The following is a 13,646-nucleotide window of genomic DNA, read 5'->3' as shown; positions in this document are numbered from 1 at the left end:
AATTACCCCACAAGCAACCAGGTATTCAGTCTTTTCTGACAGATGCGTTCAACCAATGAAAGAAGTTTAATGTGCATTGAATAGTAATAGCATACAGCGCTGAGCTGCGGGTTCTATATGGTGGAAGTGAGGCAGCAACTCCCTATCGAGACTGAGAATTACGCAAATAAGTAGAAAAACAGGGAGCACGCCAATGGCAAAATGATAGTTTAAATAAACAGTAAAAATCCTTGCGCGTTACCGAGCAAGCTGTGGGGAGGACGGAGCTCGAGACTGACAGTAGTGTGATCTATTCAGAACAAACTAACGGTAACTTGTGAAACCACTTCTATGAAATATTTCTTGATTTAAGGAACGTTTCCCCGCTCCCCGTCCCTCGCTCCGTCCACCTCCCGGTACATGACGGCTTTACAGCGGGGACAGGTGGCGCGCCTTTATTCACCTCTCAATATTTAAACCTCCTCTTAGCCCTTCTCTAAAGTCATTGCTGTTTTACGGTGGGTTTGCTCGTCACACCCGCCTGTGCAATACATTGTACTTTCAAAAACCTCACCTTCCAGATCTGGGAGGCGTGTCCACGACCTAGAGGCACATTGTAGAAGAAGGGCTGATACATTTGAGGCATGTCCGGAATCACAACGTTCATGTTGGAGGCACGCCTCGTATTTGGAAATATATCTACCTTCATTAATTAGGGGGAGTAAGTTAAGTCAATGCATGTCAGTAAGTGTTACATTGCGATCCACACAGCGTATGGCACATATGTGCGATGCCAATTCAATGCTTGTGTCCTAATCTTACATATAGGTTTAATGTATGCATCGGGAAGTGTGCATTATTAAACTATATCAGTTACCTTGCAGTGAGGACTCGCGCGGTGTGTGCTGTTGTGATGCACTGGTGAATTACATGCTTTCCTGACCATACAGCACCTTCCTGTACGTGCATTGTAGCGCATTGGTATTTCCTGACCACTTCCTGACCTCTTCCAGCTACTCCTTTCGCAGTATTGCATTACACATGTTCCTTACCGTAGACATGTGTGTAAAGCATGCTTGGTGTACTCTACACCTAGACGCAGGCACTGTATTGTGCATGGAGTCGAGTGTTGGCGATTTAGTCCTTCCTTGCTAACCATACCTTGTACTTGTATAATGCACACAATGCCCACGTTAAATGAGTAATTAAGGCTTTTGGAGTGTGTAATATCCAATGTATGTTATTTACACTTTTCTCCTAGTCTTAAATGTTTATAATGTCCTAATGTTCAAACTATATATGCATTTGTGTATATGCAGTCGATGATAACACGTTCATCCGTACTTTACACCTGCTTTCCGAATCAAACAAACCATTGTGCAATGAATGCATCGTGTAAATTACACATGCATTAGGGGTTATGCAGCACAAACTTCAAAGCTTTTGCTACTGGAAGAGTGGTCTTACTCCGGGTTAAATGGGATGTAATTAAAGAACAATTATTCATAAACATTCCTCGGGAATCACCTATGAACATTCAGGAGTAAATCTTTTGTAACATAGGAGTAAGCCATAAATAGTCATAGAAAACAATTTATGAATAAGAGCAAAACTGTGGAGTATTTTATTGATTTTACTGTCTCCTGTTCTTCCTAAAATAGTTTTCATATACATTGCATGTTCTAGCACTTTTACACCAGATCCATTTTGGTGCAAGGTAGTTGTGCTAAGTGTCAAAGGTTGGAGACTGAATACCTGTGATTGCCCAAAATTTTACTTATGTGTGAGAGTAAATCTAAACAGCACTGGACTTGCCCTTACCCTTGTAAAACTGCCTACCTTTACAAATACACCCTCATTTTACGTCAGTGCAATGTATGCTCCCATTGAACACATTACACACACATAGAATGTGTACGTTGTGTGCCTGTGAATGATTATGAGCGAAGTGTGCTTCACGCAGGACAGACTTTCAGACGGAGTCTGAATTATGCTTGGTGAACCGAAGGGTTTACTCCAACAGCTTATCGAAGCTCAGACACTTTCCGAATGGAAGGAAAGAAAATGGAAGGAATGCCATCACACCCCACACACCTCCCGGCCACTTTGCTGCCCTCTTACAGCCAATAACCCACCAGAACCAAATAACGATGCACAGGTCTGTAGGTATGAGACTTCTTAATTTGAAATACGCCCACTATTTTGTTGAGTGGGGGTGTTGGTACTGACATTACAAGGAAAAAAATCAGGATTATGTCATAATCTAATACCTCTGTCATTTCGGTTGGAACTGTAACACAGATATCTCTCAAACACGTTCAACAATCATGGGGACATGGTGCCTTCTTTGGACCGATTCAGGGTGATGTAGGTAACATCTCAGAGAGAAACAAAGCTAACAATACATCTCATGATATGATGAACATAAATAAATGAGAAATATCTGCCAAATAGAAACTGCAGTACCATGAACACACCTTCGTGCTGCCAGCTATAAAAAAAAATAAAAAAAAAATGCTCCAAAATCGAGGGACAGACATAAGTGGCATGAAAGTTTTTACCCAACAACACCCATTTTCTTGTCCGAGATTCAAAAAAGTTTGTGAACGACGCACAACGTTGTAGTGCTATTTATTTTTAAGGATGCCCCTCTTTGCTATTTTACACCGTATTAAGCATTCATAAGGGAAGTGGTCTTTTTTCCTCTGTATCATTCTATGTTGAGCACATTTTGGCAGCAGCAGCAAAAAAATAAAATAAATAAATAAAATTTTAAAAAAAAAGAAATCGGTGCTTAGAATGCGTTTTGATTTATGCTTCTTTAGAAGACAAAGGCAGATAGCGCTTCACCTACAAATCTGCAATCCAGTGCTAAATACCGGCAGGCTGTCCTCTCAAAGCATTACAAATATCCCAAGAACTTGCAAGCCTCTTTGCCGAATCATGTCTTAGTCCTTTAGAAATTGGTCTGCTCTTTTCCACACACTCGTGCATGTGGCGGCACGAAAGTGAAAGCTCATTACAAAACAGATGGCCCCTGCGCGCTCTGCTGCTCGCTCCCGCAAGGTGGATGCCGCCACATGGACGAGTGTTTCAAAAAGAGCAGACCAATTTCTAAAGCTCATCTCCTAGTGCAACGCATGTGCGCTGCCTAGGCGAGACCTAAAAAGGATTTGTCAATCGGAATGCCTTTACATGGGTAATACATAGCAGCCATAGCTGAAATGCCCCTGGCACCAAGGTCTTATTAGTAAGAAATCTCCCGCAAAGTCACATGATTATTAACGTAAACATCAGCTTTAAATATTTTATCATCTAAATAGGTCTGAAAATGCACACATTTTCGTCTCAGATACACACAGTTCAATTTTGTACACATTATTAAATTCAGACAAGCAAAAGCTTCAAATTTAGTGGATTGGAATGAACACAGGAGAGCTACTTACAGGTGGGTGGAGAGCTACTAGTAGCTCATGAGCTTCTCGATGGAGAACCCTGAAGTAAGTGGATGCGAGAGTACAGGAACACAGAAAAAGGTTGGCGCAGTAAGAGAATCATGCGGACTAGATGGATAATGGCCCGTATCTATCATCTATAGGTAGGTAGCACATTTGGATTCTGATCCCCAATATATTCTATAGCCTCACACTGCATCTCAAAGTATAACTAGGATCTAAATTCAAGAGCACTAGCACCACCATCATCATCATCATGGCATCATGTAATTTCTTGTTGTCCGGATCAGGGGCATGGTAAACTAACAATAGGTCAGTAACAGACTGTAAAAAGCCAGTTTCAACGTGTTTAAATATTGGAAATAAAACGAATGATGTAAAAATCACACAGAACCATTCCAATATACACAATGCATTTTTTTCTCCTAGACCTCTAATGTGCAGTCACTATTGTGCATTATAAATTTCTCCGTAATGTATCAAAAGGGGGGAGGGAAAAAGAAGCAGTGGTCCACTCAGCTTCCAAAGGTTAGTACAACAATATCAGGGTGGGGGGAATGGACCACTTGTCCTGTGCACCAGGGTCTTTTAGTTTACGTGGTTGGGCATTCTTAAAAAACCCTCATATACGTACACTGGCGTAAGGCGGTATATCTTGATTCTCCGCCGTAGTGTATCGTGATAGCATGATCATTGGGCTTTTTATTGTCCAAATGCTAACCTCCCCATGGAGGAAGACCAACTGGTTGTGCAGTAGTGGTCAGAAATAACAGAACGAGGGTGTGCTCGTGCTCTGTGAACTGTGGTGTTTAAAATTCCTAATGTCAAATCCCGTGTCCTTTATTCTTGGGATACATGACAGAGGGAAATTAAAAAATGGTGGTCGTGCATGTGAATAAACTTAATTATTAGTTTAATGCACTGGTATGGGTCTAATGTTATCTGGTCAACATGTTTCAGCCTCGTGCAGGGTCTAGAGGCTTTCGTCAGGACCAAAAAAGGAAATGGGGAGCAATAGTTAGCTCTCCACAGGTGTTCTAGAGGTGGATATTTGTACTCACCACCTTCGTTTTAGGGGAGTCAGACCGATTGTATCTGTTCCTGTAAAGACAATCATGAATTATATGACAGCCTAACATAATACTGGTATAAGTACCGTGCTAAAACGATATTCAAGTGCTACTCACCCCGTTTACACCAAAATCATTAATCGATTGTCGTGCTCTACAGTCGCGCCTTTATTTACTCAGTACAGGGTGCACGCTTAAGTTAAAAAAGCTAAATACGGAAGGGTTTAGTAAACGCTATCTCGGTTCTCTTAATGGCATGATTCTTATTTTTCGGGGTGTGTTAAAAAGGCCGCTGTGGTGGTGCGGTTAGTCTATCGTTATTTTTCTCATAAATGCTCGTTGTCTGATGATAAAGCGAGCCGTTATCGTTAAATGATTAATCTAGCGTAATTTCTCTCAAAAATGGCTCGTCGGGTGATAATAAAAAGCTTAAATTTCAGTGAATGGGAAGGTAATTGCGTAAACCCGTGTGGACTTACAGCGTCGCCGTTTGTTAATGCAGCGTTAAAACTCAAAACTTAAAAAACAAAGTGGGGTAGTCAGTTACCTTGTTTCACAAGTTGGACATCTTCCTTCAGGGTATCTGTCAGTTAGATGAGAGCCATTTGCTGCAGGAAAGGGGAAATAGTTAGGTTACTTTACTCACTGGTTACGGCGACGTGGAGACTTGCCTCGGCGTCGCTTACCGGCTACTCAGGCAGAATCGCTTGTTCTGACTCGGACGTTTTCCCTGGGTTAACGTGCTCCCGGTTGGGCTCACGTTTCATAGACCGGCTCTATTGAGATCAAAGTAGGACTAATCGGTCCTGGTTGGCCTTCGTGATGGCACTCATGGTTGGCACGGTTGCTTGTTAGGGTTAAATATATGAGAGATATACGCCTGTGAAGATTGGAATAATTAAAATTACTTTATCTTCATGTCATATTTAATGGCGCCAACTGAATTGATATTTCTCGGTCATGGTTAGCGGGGTCAGTGGCACTGATGGTAGGCAAAGTGGTTTTTGGCAATTTTGTATGTTGGTAGTCAGTTTTAGCGTCGATGGTGTACAACGAACAGTATGTGCAGTTGATGAAACTGACATTTTCTACATCTTGATTACCATGTTCATGGTTCTTCAAAAAAGATTCTTGTGGGTACTGAGTGTGATGATGGCATCATATGTTTTGTTGTGTTAGGAGTCTCGGGGTTGTCAAGGACCTTTACATTAGGTCTTCTGTATTCGATGATTCTTATCACATGAGAGTATTCTTGATGGGTAGGTCACTTATTAAGGGCGTGCCAAGGTATGGTATCATTCAGACCTTCTTGGTCTGTCTTGAGACGATGGACCCAGCGTTGTTCCTTTTCAAAAAGTACGCGCTCAACATTGTGGCCTTTAAACATTTGGGTCTCTATGATTACCCAGTGTAGGTCTTCTGCGGTATGCTTGGCTTCAATATAGTGTTTACTCATTTGTGTTGTTGCTCTCTTGCATGTGATGTTACTTCGATGCTCAATGATCCGTTCTTTGATCTTCCTGCACGTCATACCTATGTATCTCAAGCCACATGGGCAGACAATCATGTACACCACATGGGTGGTGTTGCAGTTTGTGTGGTGACGTAGTTCCCATTTTAGGTTAGGGAGTAGTTGTAAGGTCTTAGTCACTTTTGTAAGTTTACAAACTGAACATGTTCCGCATGGGTAGTGTCCCACTATTGGACTCAAATTCCATACTGTTGTTAAGGTTTCCCTTGGGATGATGTCTCTAGGTCTAGTGTGGACCAAAATGTCTTTGATATTTTTGGTTCTCCTATGGGCAAATCTCGGTTTAGGCCATTTCAATGTGTTCGAAGTCAAGATTCTCCAGTTTTTGTTAATGATTTTCTTCACTGCGTTTGATTCGGTGTTATAAGTTGTAACGCGCGTGAGGAGATCTTTTGGTTCTTCTCTCTGCACAGTAGAAAGTAGGTTCTCTCTGGGCTGATTACGGGCTCTTTTCTGACATCTCTTTATAGTCTTGGTTGGATAGTCCCTCTTCTTGAGTTGATCCTCTAGACCTCTTGCTTGTTGTTTATAGTCATCTAGGTTACTGCAGTTACGTTTTAAACGTAAAAATTGACTGTAAGGAAGATTGTCTCTGAGGGGTCGGGGATGAAAACTGTTATAGGAAAGAAAGCTGTTCCTTGCCGTCGGTTTATAGTAAGTTTTGGTGTGCAATGTACCATTCTTGGAAAAGATGGTTACGTCCAGAAAATCCAGTTGTTTTTTGTCTGCTGTAGATGTGAATTTGAGACATTCGTCTCTGGTGTTTATCCATGTTAGGAAATTATTTAGAGCTGTTTGACTGGACAATGCCATGGAACTTAGATGGGAAGTACATTTGCTCCCAGTGTAGCAGGGTTGTACGTGAGCAATTTTGAACAAGAGCACATACTAACCGCCATTAATCCATTCCACCAGGGCATCAAGTTTTGGCGGCGCTACATAGACGATGTATTCATGATATGGGAAGACAGTCAAACAGCTCTAAATAATTTCCTAACATGGATAAACACCAGAGACAAAAGATCTCCTCACGTGCGTTACAACTTATAACACCGAATCAAACGCAGTGAAGAAAATCATTAACAAAAACTGGAGAATCTTGACTTCGAACACATTGAAATGGCCTAAACCGAGATTTGCCCATAGGAGAACCAAAAATATCAAAGACATTTTGATCCACACTAGACCTAGAGACATCATCCCAAGGGAAACCTTAACAAAAGTATGGAATTTGAGTCCAATAGGTGGACACTACCCATGCGGAACATGTTCAGTTTGTAAACTTACAAAAGTGACTAAGACCTTACAACTACTCCCTAACCTAAAATGGGAACTACGTCACCACACAAACTGCAACACCACCCATGTGGTGTACATGATTGTCTGCCCATGTGGCTTGAGATACATAGGTATGACGTGCAGGAAGATCAAACAACGGATCATTGAGCATCGAAGTAACATCACATGCAAGAGAGCAACAACACAAATGAGTAAACACTATATTGAAGCCAAGCATACCGCAGAAGACCTACACTGGGTAATCATAGAGACCCAAATGTTTAAAGGCCACAATGTTGAGCGCGTACTTTTTGAAAAGGAACAACGCTGGGTCCATCGTCTCAAGACAGACAAAGAAGGTCTGAATGATACCATACCTTGGCACGCCCTTAATAAGTGACCTACCCATCAAGAATACTCTCATGTGATAAGAATCATCGAATACAGAAGACCTAATGTAAAGGTCCTTGACAACCCCGAGACTCCTAACACAACAAAACATATGATGCCATCATCACACTCAGTACCAACAAGAATCTTTTTTGAAGAACCATGAACATGGTAATCAAGATGTAGAAAATGTCAGTTTCATCAACTGCACATACTGTTCGTTGTACACCAGCGACGATAAAACTGACTACCAACATACAAAATTGCCAAAAACCACTTTGCCTACCATCAGTGCCACTGACCCCGCTAACCATGACCGAGAAATATCAATTCAGTTGGCGCCATTAAATATGACATGAAGATAAAGTAATTTTAATTATTCCAATCTTCACAGGCGTATATCTCTCATATATTTAACCCTAACAAGCAACCGTGCCAACCATGAGTGCCATCACGAAGGCCAACCAGGACCGATTAGTCCTACTTTGATCTCAATAGAGCCGGTCTATGAAACTTGAGCCCAACCGGGAGCACGTTAACCCAGGGAAAACGGCAGAGTCAGAACAAGCGATTCTGCCTGAGTAGCCGGTAAGCGACGCCGAGGCAAGTCTCCACGTCGCCGTAACCAGTGAGTAAAGTAACCTAACTATTTCCCCTTTCCTGCAGCAAATGGCTCTCATCTAACTGACAGATACCCTGAAGGAAGATGTCCAACTTGTGAAACAAGGTAACTGACTACCCCACTTTGTTTTTTAAGTTTTGAGTTTTAACGCTGCATTAACAAACGGCGACGCTGTAAGTCCACACGGGTTTACGCAATTACCTTCCCATTCACTGAAATGTAAGCTTTTTATTATCACCCGACGAGCCATTTTTGAGAGAAATTACGCTAGATTAATCATTTAACGATAACGGCTCGCTTTATCATCAGACAACGAGCATTTATGAGAAAAATAACGATAGACTAACCGCACCACCACAGCGGCCTTTTTAACACACCCCGAAAAATAAGAATCATGCCATTAAGAGAACCGAGATAGCGTTTACTAAACCCTTCCGTATTTAGCTTTTTTAACTTAAGCGTGCACCCTGTACTGAGTAAATAAAGGCGCGACTGTAGCGCACGACAATCGATTAATGATTTTGGTGTAAACGGGGTGAGTAGCACTTGAATATCGTTTTAGCACGGTACTTATACCAGTATTATGTTAGGCTGTCATATAATTCATGATTGTCTTTACAGGAACAGATACAATCGGTCTGACTCCCCTAAAACGAAGGTGGTGAGTACGAATATCCACCTCTAGAACACCTGTGGAGAGCTAACTATTGCTCCCCATTTCCTTTTTTGGTCCTGACGAAAGCCTCTAGACCCTGCACGAGGCTGAAACATGTTGACCAGATAACATTAGACCCATACCAGTGCATTAAACTAATAATTAAGTTTATTCACATGCACGACAACCATTTTTTAATTTCCCTCTGTCATGTACCCCAAGAATAAAGGACACGGGATTTGACATTAGGAATTTTAAACACCACAGTTCACAGAGCACGAGCACACCCTCGTTCTGTTATTTCTGACCACTACTGCACAACCAGTTGGTCTTCCTCCATGGGGAGGTTAGCATTTGGACAATAAAAAGCCCAATGATCATGCTATCACGATACACTACGGCGGAGAATCAAGATATACCGCCTTACGCCAGTGTACGTATATGAGGGTTTTTTAAGAATGCCCAACCACGTAAACTAAAAGACCCTGGTGCACAGGACAAGTGGTCCATTCCCCCCACCCTGATATTGTTGTTATAAAATTCTCCTCCAGCACCTTCAGTCACCAACATATCCGACAAAGCTCCTATATGGTGTCGATCTTTCCGGTCCAAATGCAGCGACAGAGTGAATTTAGAAGTCTTGCACTCTCCACCTGACAAAATCTCCTTAAAAGCCTCAAGGGCCTTCGCTTCTAGTCTTCAACAAATACTACAAAACATGTAAGGATATCCTCCAAGACCACAACCTTCAGTCTGTTACTAGGTACACTTGCATATGCCTTCTAAGTATCTGATTAGAAAGATTCTTAGTTGCAACCAGCATCCCGAAGTCATCTTAATATAGATGGATTACAAGAGCTGAAAGCTTAACAAAAATTGTTTGCTAAACATCAAAACCACTATGACAAAAATAAATTTCCTGTCCAGACCGCAATGTCTGCTGTCCTTCTACACTCTGTCTGTTAGGGGCGTAAGTGCAACACGATTTCCCCATGGCCCTCTCTTGCAAGCGTCCACATTCAATTAAGTTCGGTTGTGAGTGCTACAGAAACGCATAATAATAAAGAAACCAATAACAACCAAAGACATTTTGTCTATAAAACCACAAGTGGCTGTGATTCTCGAAATACTCGATATTTTCCACACCATAAAGCAATCTGATTAGTAAACATCATCCACTGTTACTTGCTGAAGTCTCTAATGTGAAGCACCAACAAATTAAGTCCAACAATGGTTCATACTAAACAAATCAATTGTTTTACTTTTCCTCCATCACCCCAGAAATATAGAGTAGCTCAAAAGAAGTTGACCGTAGACAACTTTTATAATTAAACATGTGTTGATAATAAGCAAAGACTTGAAAAAATAAATATTCTGTTTAGAAAAACCCACCAACCTAGGTGTAATTTGGGAGTACAAGGCACTGTGTCAAAAGTAAATATACGTAGCTGTAAAAAATAAACAATATACATAGACACACATGGGTCAGCCAACTTGAGTCACTGGCTAACTTTACATTGAGTGATGGCAGTCTTCTCTTTAACAATGAGCACACCCACACACAAAGTACTTCCCTTCAGTGCCAGAAACTAATAAATTAGTGAATTTTTTGAAGACCAATCAAAAAAATTTTTTGGGTTTGAGCCACTGTATATTTTTGTATATTGCTTGAGGCCCTGTGGCCCCCTCCCCCAAATAAAGTTTTAAAAAAAACATGACTAAACAAAGCATACGGCTGGCAACTAATGGCAGACCCATTGACTAGACCAATGCTCGTTTTTACTGTAAGCATGTTCCACGAAATAAAATAAAAAGCTCCGTACTGCCACCTAAAGATGATGGCAATATGTTTGCCTTAACAAAATAAATGAAAAAGATTTAAACATCACATATTTTCAAAAGAACAGTATTTGTGCTTCCTATCAAGTATGTGTACGTAAAACAGGAATATATATTTATTTTAGGTCTGAGGTTGGCAAAGATATTTTGATTTTAGTTCAATTAAACTGACAGAACTGTATGAGCAATGTACACCGGGTCTTTCTAGCTTCAAGCAGGACGCAGATAGGTGGAGAGAACTGCCACTCACAAAAATGGGCCGCGTAGCAATGTACCAAATTACTTCACTACCCCAATTTCTATACGTGCTGCAGAACACAACACCCCCTCCCTCGTTCAATATTCAGGGAAGTCGACTCCGAGCATTCCTTTGGCTGAAGGGCCATTCCAGATTTACATTAAAAACGCTACAGCGTAACCGGCACAATTGGGGACTCGCGCTCCCAGATATAGAGGCTAACTATTGGGCAGCCCACCTTATTCCCATAAACGATTGGATACATATCCCCGGGAACCATCCCTCCTTCAGGTTGGAAAGTTAAACGTTTATACAGAAAATATTTACACACTATCTATATGGCGGAAAAGGGACCCACAGACTACTCCCTGCAACCAGAGCCACTACAGAGGTCTAGAACTGAACTAATACTACGTTAGGTTGGGCACACAAAATATCTAGGTCCATCCCCCTGTGGAGAGGAAATTGGTTCAAGGAACTGACTAAGCTCCGGGGATTCGAGGCTTGGGATCTGCTTGGGATCTCAACGGTGGGAGACATTGTGGGCAACCTCAAAGCCTTCCCAGCCATACAGACGGAATTTTTCATGCCTCCCAAATTTAGAAGTACGCTCAGTTGCGCCATGCTTGAAGTGCAGAGGGAATAGAGGCTTCTGGGCTCCCTGAGTTTGCATTTCTAGAGGGCAGATTATTCCAGGAAGAATTAGAAATGAAGGCAGTTTCTGCCACCTATAAAACTATAAATAATAATATGCCCGACACCCTGGTTAAATTATGGGGGGTATGGGAGGGGGACCTAAAGGAAATGGAAGACATCGATTGGGAGGCGGCCGTGATACACCCTAGGGAGGTCGCAATCAAAGCCAGGTTTAATCTCATTCAATTTAAAATCCTTCACCGGGCCTACTACGACAGAGACAAACTACACAAAATGGGACGAGCAGAGTCGCCTCTGTGTCTGCACTGTCGTACATACACTGGCAATTTCTTTCACACGCGTTGGGAATGTCCACAAATAGAGACTTATTGGCAGACAATAATCATCGAACTGAACACAATACAGGGAATCTACCAATGGACCCTTAATTTATCATGCTGGGGATCCCAGGTGAGGTAGAAGTCCCCAGGCCCAAACTCCTTTTTAGCGAACTGGGCTTCGTGGTGGCCAAGCGGGATATTGCTTGTCGCTGGGGCATGAGACCCCAACACTATGAGAATGGAAAAGGGGTATGGATTTATACATGGCTGATGAAAGGGTCATATACAAAAGTAGAGGCTGCCCCAAAAAGTTTTAGAAAATATAGGGGTGCTGGATGAGATACTATGGTATGAGCCCGGGTGAAGAAGATACCCAGTCTACCGCAATTGAGGTGTCGGACTAAGGATATCTTGCTGGTCCCAGGAGAGGAGTGTGGGGACGGGTTGCGAGAGACGGCCCTACCGTGATGTGCACTACAGTCCTATACGTAATTTGTGTTTATATTAGGATCTGTATCCCTCAGATGCCTACCAGACGTGGGAAGACACGGGTGGTTTGTTATGGTCTAAGTGCAACGTTGTTGTTACAGTGATGACAATATTTACTATTATTGCTAAATAAAATAGAAATATATTTAAAAAGAAATGATACTGACAGAAAGAAAAAAAAGTTGTGTTATAGTAAACGAATGTTTACAAACAAAAATACCCATTAGGATAATCATTTGTACTTTACTTACCTAACTATAACTTATGCTCCCGCTTATGCACTGCTTAGAAGCTCACCTATCACATCACTCATATGTTAAATTACATAATTGATTACACCATCCAAACTACTGCTCATTAAAAAGAAAAGTGAAAAAAATTTTTTTGAAACAGTGTAGCATTGGAAACGGGTCTGATTCAACATAGTAAAAGTTAAATCGTTCACACTTTAGCTACCAGTGAAGTTTAAAATGCACACAGCACTTTATTTAAAAAAGAAAGACTAAGCAAGACTTGTATGTGTTGTAGGTATACGGTTAAAATAGGTCGGACATTAATTCAAAGGCCTGTTGCCCAAACATGCATAACACTAAAGTTTCTCCTTAAAATACATTACTCACCAGTTGTTCTCTGTGCACATAATAGCGTTAAAAAGTTCCTATGATGTCACTTTAACTTTAGTGGTAGGTTTTCAGTGAATTTGAGGACTTTTGTTTTAACATAAAGGTTAGATCTTAGTACCATACATAACTTCATTGAACAGGCAGACAAAATACTACTCCCCGGACCCCATACAATGCAGATGTCCATGGCACTTGAGTGACTACAAATAAGGGCTACTACTGTGTCTTAGACCTATACAACCATACCTCCATTTCTATAAGGATTTTGGTAGGCCACACAGGGGCCAGCTCAATACCCCGATAATCCGCCCATCCCTTCCAGATTTTACCATGCTTCTGGGGCCAGCCTTTTGTCAGGAAGACTGCTATTTCTATCCTCATGCACCTATCCATAGCCCCCCTCCAGCCACTTACAGAGGGCGGAGAGCACACCTTCTAGTATTGGGCGATGCCGCACTAAGTTTGTATTAGCCCTAGAAACAGGAGGCGTTGTTTATATT

The 13,646-nt window shown here is 41.6% G+C and overlaps 1 protein-coding gene across 2 annotated transcripts in view; it reads right to left on the bottom strand.

The window, feature by feature from the left end:
* LOC146860850 (GTPase HRas) overlaps positions 1 to 13,646 on the bottom strand; it is a 307,708-nt gene that overhangs the window by 265,700 nt on the left and 28,362 nt on the right. The window lies entirely within an intron of this gene.

The sequence above is a fragment of the Triturus cristatus genome, chromosome 3_1 (assembly GCF_964204655.1).
Source record: "Triturus cristatus chromosome 3_1, aTriCri1.1, whole genome shotgun sequence".
NCBI lineage: Eukaryota > Metazoa > Chordata > Amphibia > Caudata > Salamandridae > Triturus > Triturus cristatus.
This window is presented reverse-complemented; position numbering and strand designations above follow the sequence as displayed.